Genomic DNA, 15,373 nt, shown 5'->3' with positions numbered 1-15,373 from the left:
CTTCACATCAGGTGGCCAAAGCATTGGAACTTCAGCTTCAGCATCAGTCCTTCCAGTGAATATCCAGGGTTGATTTCCTTTAGGATTGACTGGTTTGATCTCCTTTCTGTCCAAGGGAATCTCAAGAGTTTTCTCCAGCACTACAGTTTGAAAGCATCAGTCCTTTGGCTCTCAGCCTTCTTTACGATCCAACTCTCACATCCGTACATGACTACTGGAAAAGCCAGAGCTTTGACTATTCAGACATTTGTCAGCAAAGTGATGTCTCTGCTTTTTAAATTTCATATGCTGCCTAGATTTATCATGAGTTTCCAGTGGCTCAGCAGTAAAAATCTGTCTGCAATGCAGGAGCCACAGGAGACATGGGTTTGATCCTTGGGTCAGGAAGATCCCCTGGAGGAAGACATGGCAACCAATTCCAGTATTCTTGCCTGGAGAATCTCATGGAGAGAGGAACCTGGTGGGCTACAATCCATAGGGTCACAAAGAGTTGGACAGGACTAAAGCAATTTAACAGGCGTGCACTAGGTTTGTCATAGCTATCCTTCTAAGGAGGAAGTGTCTCTTAATTTCATGACTGCTGTCACCGTCCACAGTGATTTTGGGGCCCAAGAAAATGAAATTTGTCACTGCTTTCACTTTTTCCCCTTCTGTTTCCCAGGAAGAGATAAGATTGGATGCCATGATCTTGGTTTAATTAAATAGTGAGTTTTTACCAGATTTTTCACTCTCCTCTTTCACCCTCATCAAGAGGCTCTTTATTTGTATACATATTCTGTATGTAATAGCAAACAAAACAAAACTGTAAATATTTCAATTATCCATCAACAGTAAAATGGATGAACAAACCTAAATTGATACCTGGGAGTATCATACAGTAGTGAAAATGAATGGCTCAGATGCAACTCCAACATGTTATATGGTTCAGTCTCAAATGTTATTAACAAAATAAGCCCATTATAACACAAGATATACTTACACAGTATGTTTCCATTTACCTAAAGCCCCAAATAGCAGACCTGACAGTAGGTTGTTTAGAGATCTATAAATGTGATTTTCATGTATAAAAAAGAGCAAGAGACCATTTAACACACAAATCCAGGATGAGTTACTCAAATGAAGGAATTGTGGGGTCATAGAAACAAGGGGCTTCCCTGGTGTCACAGTGGAAAAAAATTCAGCTGCCAATGAAGGAGAAGCAAATTCAATCCCTGGGTCAAGAAGATCCCCTGGAACAGGGAATGGCACCTCACTCCAGTGTTTCTGGCCTGGGAAATCACATGGACAGAGGAGCCCGGTGGGCTATAGTTCATGGGTCGCAAAGAGTCAGACATGGCTGAGCACACACATAGGAACAAGGATTATAGGAGTTAAAATATGGAGTGATGCTCTATTTCTTAAAATGGGTAGTATATCCATGGGTGTCCATTTTATTGTTCTTAACCTAGACCTTTATGTTACATGAATTCTTTTATAAGCGTTGCATTTAAAATAAAGCAATTTTTGTTTTTATAAAAGACCCAGTTTCCAATTTCTGGCTTCATACTTAATAGCTATGCAACCATGCACAAGTCGTTTTTAACTCACTGGGCCTTACTTTCATCATCTTTAAAAATCATATTTTTTCCCTAATGCATTACTTTCATAAGTATAAAGGAAAAGATTATTATACTAGACTCTATGAAAACTAAGCAAAGATGTTAACAAATTTAAAAAGAAGTGACAGACTAGGAGAAAACATCAACCACTTGATGCCCTATCTTAAAACAATGATTAATTTAGCAAATAAATATTTGCTAAATAAATCAATGTTTAACAAAGAATATTTCTAATATACAAAGAGCTCGTATTACATCATTTAGGAAAAGACAAAGCATCTAATAAAATAATAGACAAATGACTCTTAAAATTGAGTAACTTAAAAGGAAGATACATAAATAACATTTAAAAATATGGATCACTTGAGTAATGCACAAAGAGATTCAAATGGAAATAACACTGAGATGGTATTTTAAGAGAGGGGGATTAATTTTTTTAACTAAGAGGAAAATGTAGAAGACTGGTAAGTCCATTTTTGGTTGGGCCCTGGAGGAAAATAATCTCCTACATTTTTGTGGGAGTATAATTGGTAATACAGAATTTAGTGAGGTTGTCAATCTTGGTATTCATGGGGAAGAGATTTGGACTTTCACAGGACAGAATTGTCAGGAAGGCTAATTTAAGTTCATTAAGTCTAAATTTCAGGAATCAGTATTCATGAGTTCATGTGTTTATGTATGAGTGTCTATGTATGTGTGTGTGTGCTTGTGTATACTGAAGAAAAACATGAACCTGTTAAAAGCAATTGCTTAGGGAATAATAAGATGAGAAATATGTGGTTAGTTTCATATTTTATACTAGTTTATCAATTTTTGATTAAGGATGATATGCTAACATTTTAAACTTTAATTTCAAAATTTTAAATATGAAATACAAATATAGTTGGAGATACAAAAAAACAATAGGACAGACACTCATATGCCTGCCCATCCAGATTTAAAAGCTCACACTTTCTGTCATATCTTCCTTAAAATTCTTTTCCTTTGAGAAAGTCAAACTCCCCAATAAATATTCATTTTTTTCCTCTTTCTGTTCCACCATCTTCAGATGGAATCACTATTTTAAATCTGGTATTATCTTTTTTCAGCATGGTTTTATACTTTTTCTCTATATATAAATATCCATAAATAATAAACTACATTGTCCTTTTATATTAAAATAAGGGATTTTAATAACAAACTCATGGTCATGCTGTACATGTGTGCTCAGTCATCCAACTCTTTGCAACCCCATGGACTGTAACCCGTCAGGCTCTTCTGTCCATGGAATTTTCCAGGCAAGAATACTGAAGTGGGTTGCCATTTCCTACTGCAGGGGATCTTCCTGACCTGGGGATTGAATCCAGGTTTCTTGCATCTCCTGCATTGGCAAAGGATTCTTTACCCATTAGCACCACCTGGGAAGCCAGTCGTGTTATGAGACGTCCATGAAATATATGAATCAGAGTGTCTGGTTAGTGCAGCCTGGTAAACTGAGTTTGATTATTTGGGGAACTGGAAGGTTGGTCATGACCCACCCTTGAGAGCATGTGCAGGTAGGCAGGAAGCCTTAGGATTTGAGGCTGGAAGACAAGAGAAGAGTTTGAGTTTTCAAGTCTTGGGTGAGGGACTCGGAGAAAGAAAAACATCTGAATAATGGAGACATGGGTTGCCAGCTTGTCCCTGTCCAGTGTATGAAGAAGGAGCTTCTTTCAGAGGAAACTTAAGGAGCTTTGGTGCCAAGCAACATTGTTTTGGGGAGTTTTAGAGAGTGCTAATCCCCCCAACTTTACACGGAATTAAGCAACTCTCTGAAAACCGAGCAATTGCAGTAGCAAGAATCCTTTCAGTAGCTTCGAGGACAGCTGACAACTAACAAAACAAGCTCAGGCATCACCGAAGAACTGAGTGGCCCATGAGGGTGACTGTATCCAACAGCTACGTTATGAGTACAGGTGAGGCTACCTGAGAGTGACCCAAGAAATACCTAAGGAAATTGTTAACTTTTCGAGAGGTGTCCCTCCATTGTGGGTGGAAGGAAAAATAGATGCAAAGAGTTCATGTATTTGTTCAATAAATATTGAGTGTGCACCAGCTTTCTGCAGGAACTGTTAGACCCTAGAGATACAACAGTGAAAACATACAGCATGTAATCTGTGTCCGTATGGAGCTGTCGTAGGGGCTGTGAGGAAGATAGGACAAGGTCATGTAATAATGAGGTTCTGAGCGAGAGAACATTACATATGGTGACCCGGGAAGGTTTCCTCAACCTGAGCAAGGATAATATAGGACAAGAAGAAATCAGCCTTGCCAAGCTACAAAGGTAAAGTTTTCCACTCAGAGGGAACAGCAAATCCAGAGGCCTGGGGAAGATAATTCAGTCTCTGTGTTCAAGGAAAAGAAAGAAAATGAGTGTGGTTGAAGGGTATGGAGTGTTTAAGGGGTAAGATACAGGTGAGAAGTGTTTTGCGGAGGCAGAAAGATTTAGATCTTACTAAAATTACAAGGGCTATTTTATTGTAACATGGAATTTCATGGTATCAATGGCAGAAAATAAAAATAAATTGTTGTGCTCACTTCAGCAGCACATACACTAAAATTGAAACAGTACAGAGAAGATTAGCATGGCCCCTGCACACAAGTTTGTGAAGCGTTCCTTATTTCTGAAAGAAGAGAGTAGCGTGGAAACATATACACTGCCATGTGTCTAACAGACAGCCAGTGGGAATTCACTGCATGACTCAGGGAAGTCAGACCAGGTCTCCGTGACAACCAAGGGGGCTGAGATGGGGTGGGAGGTGGGAGGGAGGCTCAGGAGGGACGGGACATCGGTATATTTATGGCTGATGCCCACAAATGGCAGAAACCAACACAATATTGTAAAGCAATGATCCTTCCATTAAAATAACTTTTAAAAGAAGTTTACAGAAAAAGACAAAATAAATAAATTACTAATTAAAGGACTTATGGTACAGATTTTTTTTTAATTACAATGGTTATTAATGTTAATGGGACTATGCAGGTACTAGGCACGTTGGAGAAGCCTAGACTGTATTACCTGCTGTATAAACAAGTATTTTTACATGCAAGGAATTGCACCTCAAAGATAAAGGATTTTCTCTCGTGACCGAAGAGCTGAAAGGTCATAGAATATGGAATTAGGGTTATGGAGCTTAGGAATCAGAGCATTTGGGGATAAATTTGAGCTCCAGCTCTCATTAACCACATGACTTTTTCGGGCCTTAATTTTATCAGCTAGAAATGGAAACCACAAATGAAATTTTTTTTTCTTTACCTCACAGAGCTATTGTGAGGAACAGTTAATCACATATAAACATTCTGTAAACAGTCAATTACCTTGAAAAGATATAAACTGTTAAATCCTATGAACATATTTACAGGATAGAACAGTTTTGGCATGGATTCTGATGAAATATATTACGTGATTCTGCTTCAGTAACCACATAGAGTCAACTTATAGTATCCTTACTAATTGAGAAAATCATTCTGGTAATGCAGACTTTGTTTTATTTCCCTCTGAAATAGATTATATTTTATAGCATATTGGCTTTATAATCATGTTTAACCTGAGTTATATAATTTGCAGGCCTTTGGAAATGAATATTTCCAAAACTGAACTTAATATCCATTCACAACAGTCTTACTCTCTCAAGTATTCTTCTATTGGGATTAAACTGTGCACCCATCACCCAAAGGAAAAATAGTTCAACATCTTCTTCTTTATCCCTACTTTCTGTTAATCACCAAGACCTCTCACTCCTAACTTAGACATATCCCCTAAATTCAGACCCTCCCCTCCCATTTCCATAGACTTATCTTCCCTGGGAATCTCATCAACCAGTTAGACAACTAACAGTTGTTATTTTTTCTTGAATACTGTGTACCATGCTCTAAGTCTTTTTACAAGCTTCAGATTGCCCCGTGAAGAAGGTACTATTGTCAACTGCAATTTGTAAGTGGAAAAACCTCGGCATGGAGTGTTGAAACATGTTTTCCAAGCTCGTGAAGCTAATAAATGGCAGAGTCAAGACTAGGACCCCAGTGAGTCTGAATCTAGGGTCTAAATGCTTATGAACTTCTCTGTGCTGGGCATCATGTCGCCACGTTCACACTCCAGACTTCCCCTATATTGTGTGTGCTCAGTTGGGTCTGACTCTTTGCGACCCAGACACTGTAGCCCTCCAGGGTCCTCTGTCCATGGAATTTTCCAGGCAAGAATACTGGAGTAGGTTGCTATTTCCTCCTCTATCCTCTACATTACTGCCACAAGATCTTCCTCCAAAACAAATCTGATCTTGTCATTTTTCTGCTTTTAACAGCATTCTATTAGTTCATCATTGCCTTCAGGAGAAACTAATATGAAAAATAAGGTATATTTTTAAACTCAGCCCAATTTACCTTTCCCACCCTATTTTCTGATCCCATACTCAATCCACCATCCTGTAGTTCTGGCACCCTGAGATGTTCACAGAGATTATTTCCAGACCTCCATGTCTCTACAAAAGCTATTTTCCTGCTTGGAAAGATACACCTCCATGTCACTTATGCAATAGTCTGAGTTCAAGACACAGATCAACGGCATTGATACTGAATCTCAGTTTTATCATTATAGAACAAAGGAACTATAAGGACTAAATGATATATTATGTAAAAACTCTGAAGAGTAAACTACGTGATTGGGTATAATAAGCAAAGCTATTCAACTGTAAGATTTTGTAGTTTTTCCCACTGCCTCCAACCAGCCTTGGAAGGAGAAAGAATTCTTCATCTTCCTTTTCTTAGAGTGATTGGGCCAAAATGGGAAGTAGAAAGGAGATCCTTAACTGACCTAAATGTCATAGTTTTAAAGGTTTGTATTGAAAAACAGTGGGATTATCGTGAACCTCTATTTGTTTGTGTAGATTGGTAACAGTAAGAAAGATGAATTTATGATGTTTTGCATGTGTTTTATATATTCCCCTTTTCATGTCTTCTCAAGAAAGATTTAAACAGTTCTTTAAATAGCTTGAGATTGTCCACTGAGATTTCTTTAAAAGAAAAGGTGTGTCAACAAAGGATCTTCATGCACATGGGATTTACAAAGCTGTCCCTCCTGGGTACCATTCCTCCTTTGATTCCACCAAGAAGAAAAAGTCTCTCTTTTCAGTGCTTCCACTGAACTTTGTTCTCATGTAACTTCTGTATCATAATGACTTGCTTACATAAGTCACACACATACACACAAACACAACGCTTATCAAGAGTGTCTCAAAGACTAGAATCACGTCCTATTCATCTCTATCTTCTTAATATCTACCATGGTTCCTAGCCGTGGTTGCCTGAAAAGATGGAAACCATAAGACAAGAAAAGGTTACAATTCAGTATTTCTAACTTTTTTTATTAAAAACTTCCATACAGAGAAGTTTTTCATACTCTTGTAGTTCATTTTTTAGTTCTAATATTTGTCAACAGCAATGCATTACCAAAAAAACAGGAGAGAGAGAAAAGCACTTAATTTAATCAGGAGACGAGAGGTCTGAAGTTTCAAACCCCATCTGCCATCAACCAGCTGGGAGACCAACTCAGGTCAGTTCGTGCTTCTGACCTTCAATCCCTCACTAGCAATGGAGGAATCTGGACTCCACCGGCTACGGATGCTGAAGCTCTAAAATTCAGTGATCCCTTAGTAATACTCAGCCCCACGGGCCTCCAGGAGGGGTGGGGGACAAAACCGAAACAGAAGTTTCCAAGAGGAAGAAGTTTCCACTTCAGGTTTCTGTTTTCCTTGGACCGCTGTCACCTTACACTCTCCTCGCTGGAAAGTTCGTACCTGATCAGGTGTCTCAGGAAGAGACAGAGGCCAGAGAGGATGGAGAATGATTTGCAAAGAAGCCAAAAAGGGAATTCTGTAACTGTGTGTTTTTCCACTCCATTCTAATTTAAAACCACTTACAAGTGACAACTCCCAGCCCGAGGCAGGCGCTGTGTGGTAGCTCATTATACCCTGGGGACCCCGTGTAAATCTTTTTTTTTCCTGAGAACAGCTATTGTCTTCCAAGAAAAAGCTTTTAGCATAATGGCAGCCTGAATAGAACATTGCTCTTGTACGAATATTTTTAAGAGAAAGAACAAGAGAAAGGTATTCTTTAACAGCAGCAAACACAGTCTCTTGTTCTCCCCACCTCAGGCCCCCTGGAAAGAACAGTGTGTGAGTCGTCAGAGGCTATGCCAGACTTGTGAGATCACCTCACCTCTAGACACAGAAGGGTAAACTCTGCTCTTTCAAGTTATAATAAATGCCAGGTAGAGGTGTCTCCAAAAGCAGAAATAGCAGATCTGCCCCCTTCCATTCACCTCTGTTGTTTCTCATCTCCTCACCAGCCCGTGAGTCAGGCAGCCGCTATTCGCTTGGAGAATGACAGCTTCTAACAAGAGAATGTCATTCTCCCTTTGAAAATTCTCACAGATTTGTTCCCCCTCTCAGGTTCTTCTTGAGGATCGTCAAGACAACGCGGCTCGGGGGCGTGGATGGAGAGATGTCCAAAGGGGAAAAGAATCAGCAAGAAAGTTCCTGAGAAAAACATGAAGCTTCCATCACAGAGATGTGACCCCCAAACTAAAAAGGAACTCAACTTGCCCTGGACTGAAATGGTCATTGAAAATGTGAGGGACTTCCCTGGTGGTCCAGTGGTTAAGACTCAGAGTTACCACTGCAGAGGGGGCACAGGTTCAGACCCTGATGAGGGAAGTAAGATCCCACACGCCTCACAGCCAAAAAAGCAAAACATAAATCAGAAGCAATGTCGTAACAGATTCAGTAAAGACTTTTAAAAATGGTCCACATCATAAAAATCTTTAAAAAAGACAAAAATAATGTGAGGGGATGGGGGAAATGTGGAGAAAATATAAAAGTTAACAATGATGCTCTTCAATAAGCAGTGTGTTTGGATTGTGTGCATTTCTAGGAAATTTCTCCGTGAGGGCAGACCCTAAAGAGGGGGATATTCTGGAACTGTGGGGTAGAGACCTGGGGTCTCCTCTCTGAGAAGCCTCTTAACATGGGGCTTCAGGCTGGTTGCATACCCTTAGTGAGGCTTAACCTGGCCATCGGCAAAAGGGAAATAATGACAGCCCTTCTGCAAGAGTAGGAAGCCGGCACAGGCATGGGAGTGGCTGAGCCCTCGAAAAGGCAGACCAACCGCCCTTCCTCGTTTTTCATCCACTTCCAATGGGGTTTGAGGAAACAATACTCCCCTCCCGCGAGACTTTTTCTTAACCTTCTGAATTGTTCTCTAGTTTTCTTCAATGCAGTATCTTCTCTCCGTTCCAATCCAAAAAGCACACATATGCGCACACACAAACACACGCCGCTCCCGAAGAGCACAGTCAAGTCCCCTACATAGGAACTCAAGTTGCAAACGTTGAAAAGATGCGAACGTGGGTGCGCATGTCCAATCACGTGAGTGAGTCCGGGTGTCTGGCGTACGATGTCATCCGCGTGCATCCTCCACAAGTGCTCGTGTTTTTGCGTAGTTTGTGGCACTGCGTAGAGAACAGTAGGGCAGTGCTGTGCTAAGTCCCTTCAGCCGTGTCTGACTCTTCGCGACCCTACGGACCTTAGCGTGCCAGGCTCCTCTGCCCACGTGATTCTCCAGGCGAGAATACTGGAGGGGGTTGTCATGCTCTCCTCCAGGGGATCTGGCAAGCCAAGTCTCGAGCCCGTGTCTCTTACGTCTCCTCATTGGCAGGCAGGTTCTTTACCACCAGTGCCACCTGGGGAGCTCCTAGAGGACAGTAGTACAGTATCTTTATTTCAAGCCCAGGATGTCTGGAAGCAAAAAAGTAATGCTTATGTTGCTGGTACTCCTGTACTATTCGAGGTTCTGTACTGTAAGATTAAAAATGTTCATTTTTTTATGTTTGTATATTATGTATTATGTGTACAGTATTTTTAATGTATTACAGAGCAGTATCAGGGCTTACCTGGTGGCTCAGATGGTAAAGAATCTGCTTGCAATGCAGGAGACCTAAGTGTGAGAAGATCCCTGGAGAAAAGAATGGCTACTCACTCCAGTATTTTTGGACTTTCCTGGTGGTTCAGATGGTAAAGAACTGCCTGCCAAAGCAGGAAATGCAAGAGATCTGGATTTGATCTCAGGAAGATCTCCTGCAGTAGGAAATGGCAACCCACTCCAGGATTGCCTGGGGAATCCCATGGACAGAAGAGCCTGGAGGCTATAGTCCACGGGGTCACAAAGAGCAACTGAGCGACCAGCGCCTTGACTTTCACAGCACTATACAGCTGACTGTGCTCATTGGGTACTTATGCTAACTTTGTTGGACTTATGAACACGCTCTTAGAATGGAACTTGTTCATATGTAGGGGACTTAGCATACACAAACTAAAGAAAATATGTCTTCTCAACTCTTGGAATATCTGCTAACACACAACGTGTGGAAGGATTTAACTAGGCTAAGCGTAATTATGCCAGAAGATCACTAACCAATGGACAGTAGTCTCAGAAAGCACCCAAATCCATGTCTGGGATAGATCTTGCCTATCAAACCTATCTCCAAACCAGCTTATCCAATGCCTTCTCTTTCAACCTGTCAGAGCCTTTATCCCACCCTCTTAGACTCTGTTCACTCTTCACTCGCTCTCTGCTCTACATACCCCAAACATCCAGGGTTCCTTTGACCTCTGGAATCCTACCAGTTAAGAAGAGCCCAGACTGCCTAATTCCTCTATGCCTCATCCACTGAGAGTCTCTGATGCTAGAATGAGTCATTTATCCTTTTTGTAACAGCTCCCTTTTATTCTCCATTTCTTTTCAAGTCAGTCTCTTCTGCAAGGTCTCAACGAGAATTTCTCGGAGAACTTCCCTGCTCACTGTCCCACTGAAAGGGTGGACAGTGACTCTGCTCTTGGGGACCTGTCAGCGTTTTGGCTCTGAGGCTTAGATCTCCAGGTTTAAAAGAGCCTTCTCTCTTGGGACCATTGTGAGAAGTCACTTACCCTCAATTCTTGGGAGAGAGATAAAACATACACCAGGCAAATCTAGCTACTTGTTGTTCAGTCACTAAGTCGTGTCTGACTCTTTGTGACCCCATGGACTGTAGCCCGACAGGCTCCTCTGTCCATGGGATTTCTCAGACAAGAATACTGGAGTGGGTTGCCATTTCCTTCTCCAAGGGATCTTCCTGACCCAGGGATCAAATTTGCATCTCCTAAATCTGGCTACTACTGAATCAAAACTATATTTATCAGGAAAGTAAGGCTAAATGTTTCCAGGAAAAATATCTTTTTTTAAAAAATGCTTTTGAAAAATAAATCAAAGCAAATGAATCCTTCCAGGAAAGACTCTCTGGAGCCCAGAGTCAAGAAAGAATTAAAAGTAACCAATAAATTGTTCTCAACAAGCTCCTGGTCCAGGACTTTAGGTCAGACTATCAGGGAATCAGTCTCCAGTTGAGGGTGGGGGGTTTCTCCCGGGCCCACATGCTCTCATTTCTTGAACTTCTAAAATACGACTGAAGTGACAACCCTGCTCAGTGGAAAGAGAGTCTTTTAGTGCACTAAACCTCATTATGAAAGATGAGAGGCAGCCACTGAATCTGAAACCAGTCACATCACATTTAAATACAACTGCAGACTAAAGTTGGTGACCCAGGGAGGGAAGAAGCAGGTAAGACAATTAAAGCCTGAAGGCAGGAAGAGTCTAGAGCTACTGGATCATTGGCTATTTTCTTGTCCTAAAACAATGCAACACACTGCAGTTCAAAGGAAGTTGTTTTATTTCTGATTTACAGGCATGGTATTGTGTTTTGGAGGGTAGGTGATGTTCATATTCTGCTCTTTTATAGTAAAGACCTGTGCTCATGTATATTTTGAAAGCTGCTAAACAAATTGTTGTTTCTGGAACCCATCAGGGACTATGTTTCCAGCACTGAGGCCCAGGTCAGGCAATCTCAGCTCTGGGCTGGGATCTGAAGGGTCTGGAGGGTTCTGAATCTTCCTTCCTTCTTTCCTTCCTATCACAGTGCCTGAAACATCCACCATGAAAATGTTTACATTGGGTTAGGAGAGGAAAATGAAATTCACTGTCAGCAGGAAGAAGACAATGCATTTACTTGTGGTCAATTTAGTATGAATTGCTTTAACAGCTAAACTAGCTTCCAATAATGTGAGGACATAGAAGAGGGGAAAGAGGAAGTTCTGAATCAGAGTGGAACCTGAATGGTGATGTTGAACACCAGTTCTGATGACTGTGTTAGCGCATTTATTGTGCATATGCACCCAGGAGTCAGAAAAAGAAAATCAGAAATCAGGCACCACCATTGACTGTGATATTTAACTTCCCTGAGCCCCACTTACCTCATTTGTACATTAGCCTTTTCATTTTTCAGTTATATGAACTTAGAGTAGGCCCAGGACCAGCTGCTCAACATGAGGGTCCATTGCACAATGAAAATGCAGGGACTCCGCTGCTGGCCCAGTCATTAAGGATCCGCATTCCAATGCCAGGACGTGGGTTCGGTCCCTGGTCAGGTAGCTAAAGTCCCACATGTCATGGGACAACTAAGCTCACACGCCACAACCACTGAGCTCGAGCACCACAGCGAAATGCAACGAAGACGCAGCAAGATGCAACTAAGACCCAACATGGCCAAATAAATAAATTCCAATAAACTTAGAGAAAATGCAAAGCCCCTTTCAAGACTTTTTTCTTGAGATTTTCAAGTTGGTGACTGAGGAGCATTAAAGAAAGTTCGAGGCCCTTCTAAGCATGGGATCTGCGCAAACGCCCACTTGACACACCTGTAAAGACAGCCCCCATGGGTCTTTTCTCCTCAGGACTCAGCTCAATGGTTGTCACTTCTAAGTCAACGATGCCCAAAAGAAGATGAACATCATTCATTTCTGGGTCCTCTCAACGCCTGCCCATCTTGAGATGAACAACAGCTGACATGTTTAGCTATAAAGATACATGAGAGTGACGTAGGAGATAGTTGGGCACCAGGCTGAGCAGCTACATCCAGTCTCCTGAGGACACTTTGAGACAAAATCACAACAGGAGCATCGGCCCTGATTGGGTGAAAGACAAAGTGACCATATTTTTTTCATATGGCCTGCCAAACCCCCCAGAAACCTTCACACTGGAATTCATCTTGGTTGAGAGATGTGTGTGCCACCAGGAAGGATCCTGAGTCAGGCCAGATATGGGCCCAAGCAAGATGACTGGCCAGAGACAAACAGAGAAGACTGCCCCCATATAAGCAATCTAAACCATTCCTATCAGGAGCAATTCTCTCTGAGAATTCACCCATGTGCTCTTCCGTGCATGCTGTGTACTTGGTCACTCAACTGTGTCCAACTCTCTGTGACCCCATGATCTATAGCCCACCAGGCTCCTCTGTCCATGGGATTTCCCAGGCAAGAATACTGAAGTGCTTGTATATTTTGGAAATTAATCCTTTGTCAGTTATTTCATTTGTTATTGTTTTCTCCGATTCCGAAGGTTGTCTTGTCACCTTGCTTATAGTTTCCTTTACTGTGCAAAAGAACATGAAAAGATGCTCAACATCGCTGATTATTAGAGAAATGCAAATCATAACCACAATGAGATATCACCTCACACTGGTCAGAATGGCCATCATCAAAAAGTCTACAAACAAATGCTGGAGAGGGTTTGGAGAAAAGGGAATGCTCTTGCACTGTTGGTGGGAATGTAAACTGATACAGCCACTATGGAGGACCATATGGAGATTCCTTAAAAAACTAGGAATAAAACCACCATATGACCCAGCAATCCCATTCGTAGGCATATATCCTGAGAAAACCAAAATTGAAAAACACACATGTATCCCATTGTTCACTGCAGCACTATTCACAAAAGCTAGAACATGAAAGCCTAGATGTACATTAACAGATGAATGGATAAAGAAGTTGTGCTACATATACACAATGGAATATTACTCAACCATAAAAGTAATGCATTTGAGTCAGTTCTGATGAGGTGGATGACCCTAGAGCCTATTATACAGAGTGAGGTGAGTCAGAAAGAGAAAGATAAATAAATTATCATATTCTAACGCACATATACAGGATCTAGAAAAATGGTACTGAAGAATTTATTTACAGGGCAACAATGGAGAAACAGACATAGAGAATAGACTTATGGACATGGAGAGAGGGGAGGAGAGGGTGAGATATGTGGAAAGAGTAACATGGAAACTTACATTACCATATGTAATATAGATAGCCAACATGAATTTTCTGTATGGCTCAGGAAACTCAAACAGGGGCTCTGTATCAACCTAGAGGGGTGGGATAGGGAGGGAGATGGGAGGGAGGTTCAAAAAGAAGGGGATATATGTATACCTGTGGCTGATTCATGTTGATATTTGACAGAAAACAGCAAAATTCTGTAAAACAATTATCCTTCAATTAAAAAAAAATAAATTAAAAAAAATAATTATAAAAAGTAAAAAAAAAACAAAACAAAACAGAAAACTGGAGTGGGTTGCCATTTCCTCCACATGTTCTTTGGTTTTAATAAACATTGTATCTGTTTCACAATATCGGTCTCTGTTGAATTATTTCTTCAAAGAAGACAAGGACCAAGGTCCTGCTTCCAGCCACTCCCACGCCCCAACAATAGTATTCATGTATTATTACCAACATTAGATCCCAAGTAGAAATGATTCATATGAACATGTGATAAGAACTATTCTCTCCTCTTTTAACTAAATTATTTTGAAGTGTCAAATTATTTAGGAGCTTTTACTGTGTGTCAGTGGCACAAGTGGTAAAGAACCTGCCTGCCAATGCAGGAGACATAAGAGACACGGGTTTGATCCCTGGGTCAAGAAGATTCCCTGGAGGAGGAAATGGCAACCCACTCCAGTATTCTTGCCTGGAAAATTCCATGGACAGAAGAGCCTGGTGGGTTACAGTCCATAGGGTCTCAAGGAGTCGGACACAACTGCAGTGACTGAGCAAGCAAGCATTGTGTTTCAAGTCCTTTCCTTAAAGGGAGAATGATCTCTGTGGTTATAACATCAACAAAAGTACCATTGTCAGTGTAAATAAAGATGCAAGAGCAGAGGCAGCTCTGTGTTATAATTACACATTGGGTACCGCTCAGCTCCTATTGAGAAACTGAGCCTGAACAATGCAGACATACACAGACCCACTTTCTTAAATAAATAATTGCTCTCTGAAGGTTGCCCTGGAAGGATTACTGTCTCTAACTTCCACAAACTGCTCATCTGCAAGGGAAGAAGGTGGTAACTGTTAGAGAAACTGCTCTTAAATGCATGAACCACATCAGAGAACTTTTGGAAAATCCCTTATTATTCATTAAAGCATGTTACAGCCTTATTAATTCAGATGGGATAATCGGTTGTTGATCAGCCAGACAGTTAAGCATTCATTGTCAGATGCTGATGGGGTGTGAGAAATTACATTTCCTATCCACCAAAGATTCACTTGAATGCAGTTAGCACTTCATCAGGTAAGGCTGCCTCTTTAGGGGATAAATTAGCTGGATTTTTATTCCCCAGCCTTTACTTTCATCTCCCAAACTTTTCTATATTGCAAGCATGCCTCATTCTGTTTGGTTTTCCTTGCCTTTGTCTGAGGTTGAAAACTATGCCAGGAGCCAACTTTAAAAGCTGGTGGGTCACAAAGAAAATCACGTTTGTGCTCAGGAGTCTCACATGAAATGGTTGCTGTGTGTGTCTGTGCATGTACATCTCTGTGTGTGCCTGTGTGCTTTGAGTTGGTTTTACA

General features: G+C 41.1%; 1 protein-coding gene and 1 pseudogene across 1 annotated transcript in view; one reads left to right on the top strand and one right to left on the bottom strand.

Moving 5' to 3' along the window:
• Positions 1–15,373, bottom strand: part of AGBL1 (AGBL carboxypeptidase 1) — an 889,948-nt gene that overhangs the window by 661,529 nt on the left and 213,046 nt on the right. The window lies entirely within an intron of this gene.
• Positions 4,147–4,242, top strand: LOC136147552 (U6 spliceosomal RNA; annotated as a pseudogene).

This window comes from Muntiacus reevesi, chromosome 15 (genome assembly GCF_963930625.1).
Source record: "Muntiacus reevesi chromosome 15, mMunRee1.1, whole genome shotgun sequence".
NCBI lineage: Eukaryota > Metazoa > Chordata > Mammalia > Artiodactyla > Cervidae > Muntiacus > Muntiacus reevesi.
Note: the sequence above shows the minus strand (reverse complement) of the source record. Positions and strands in the feature narration are given on the sequence as shown.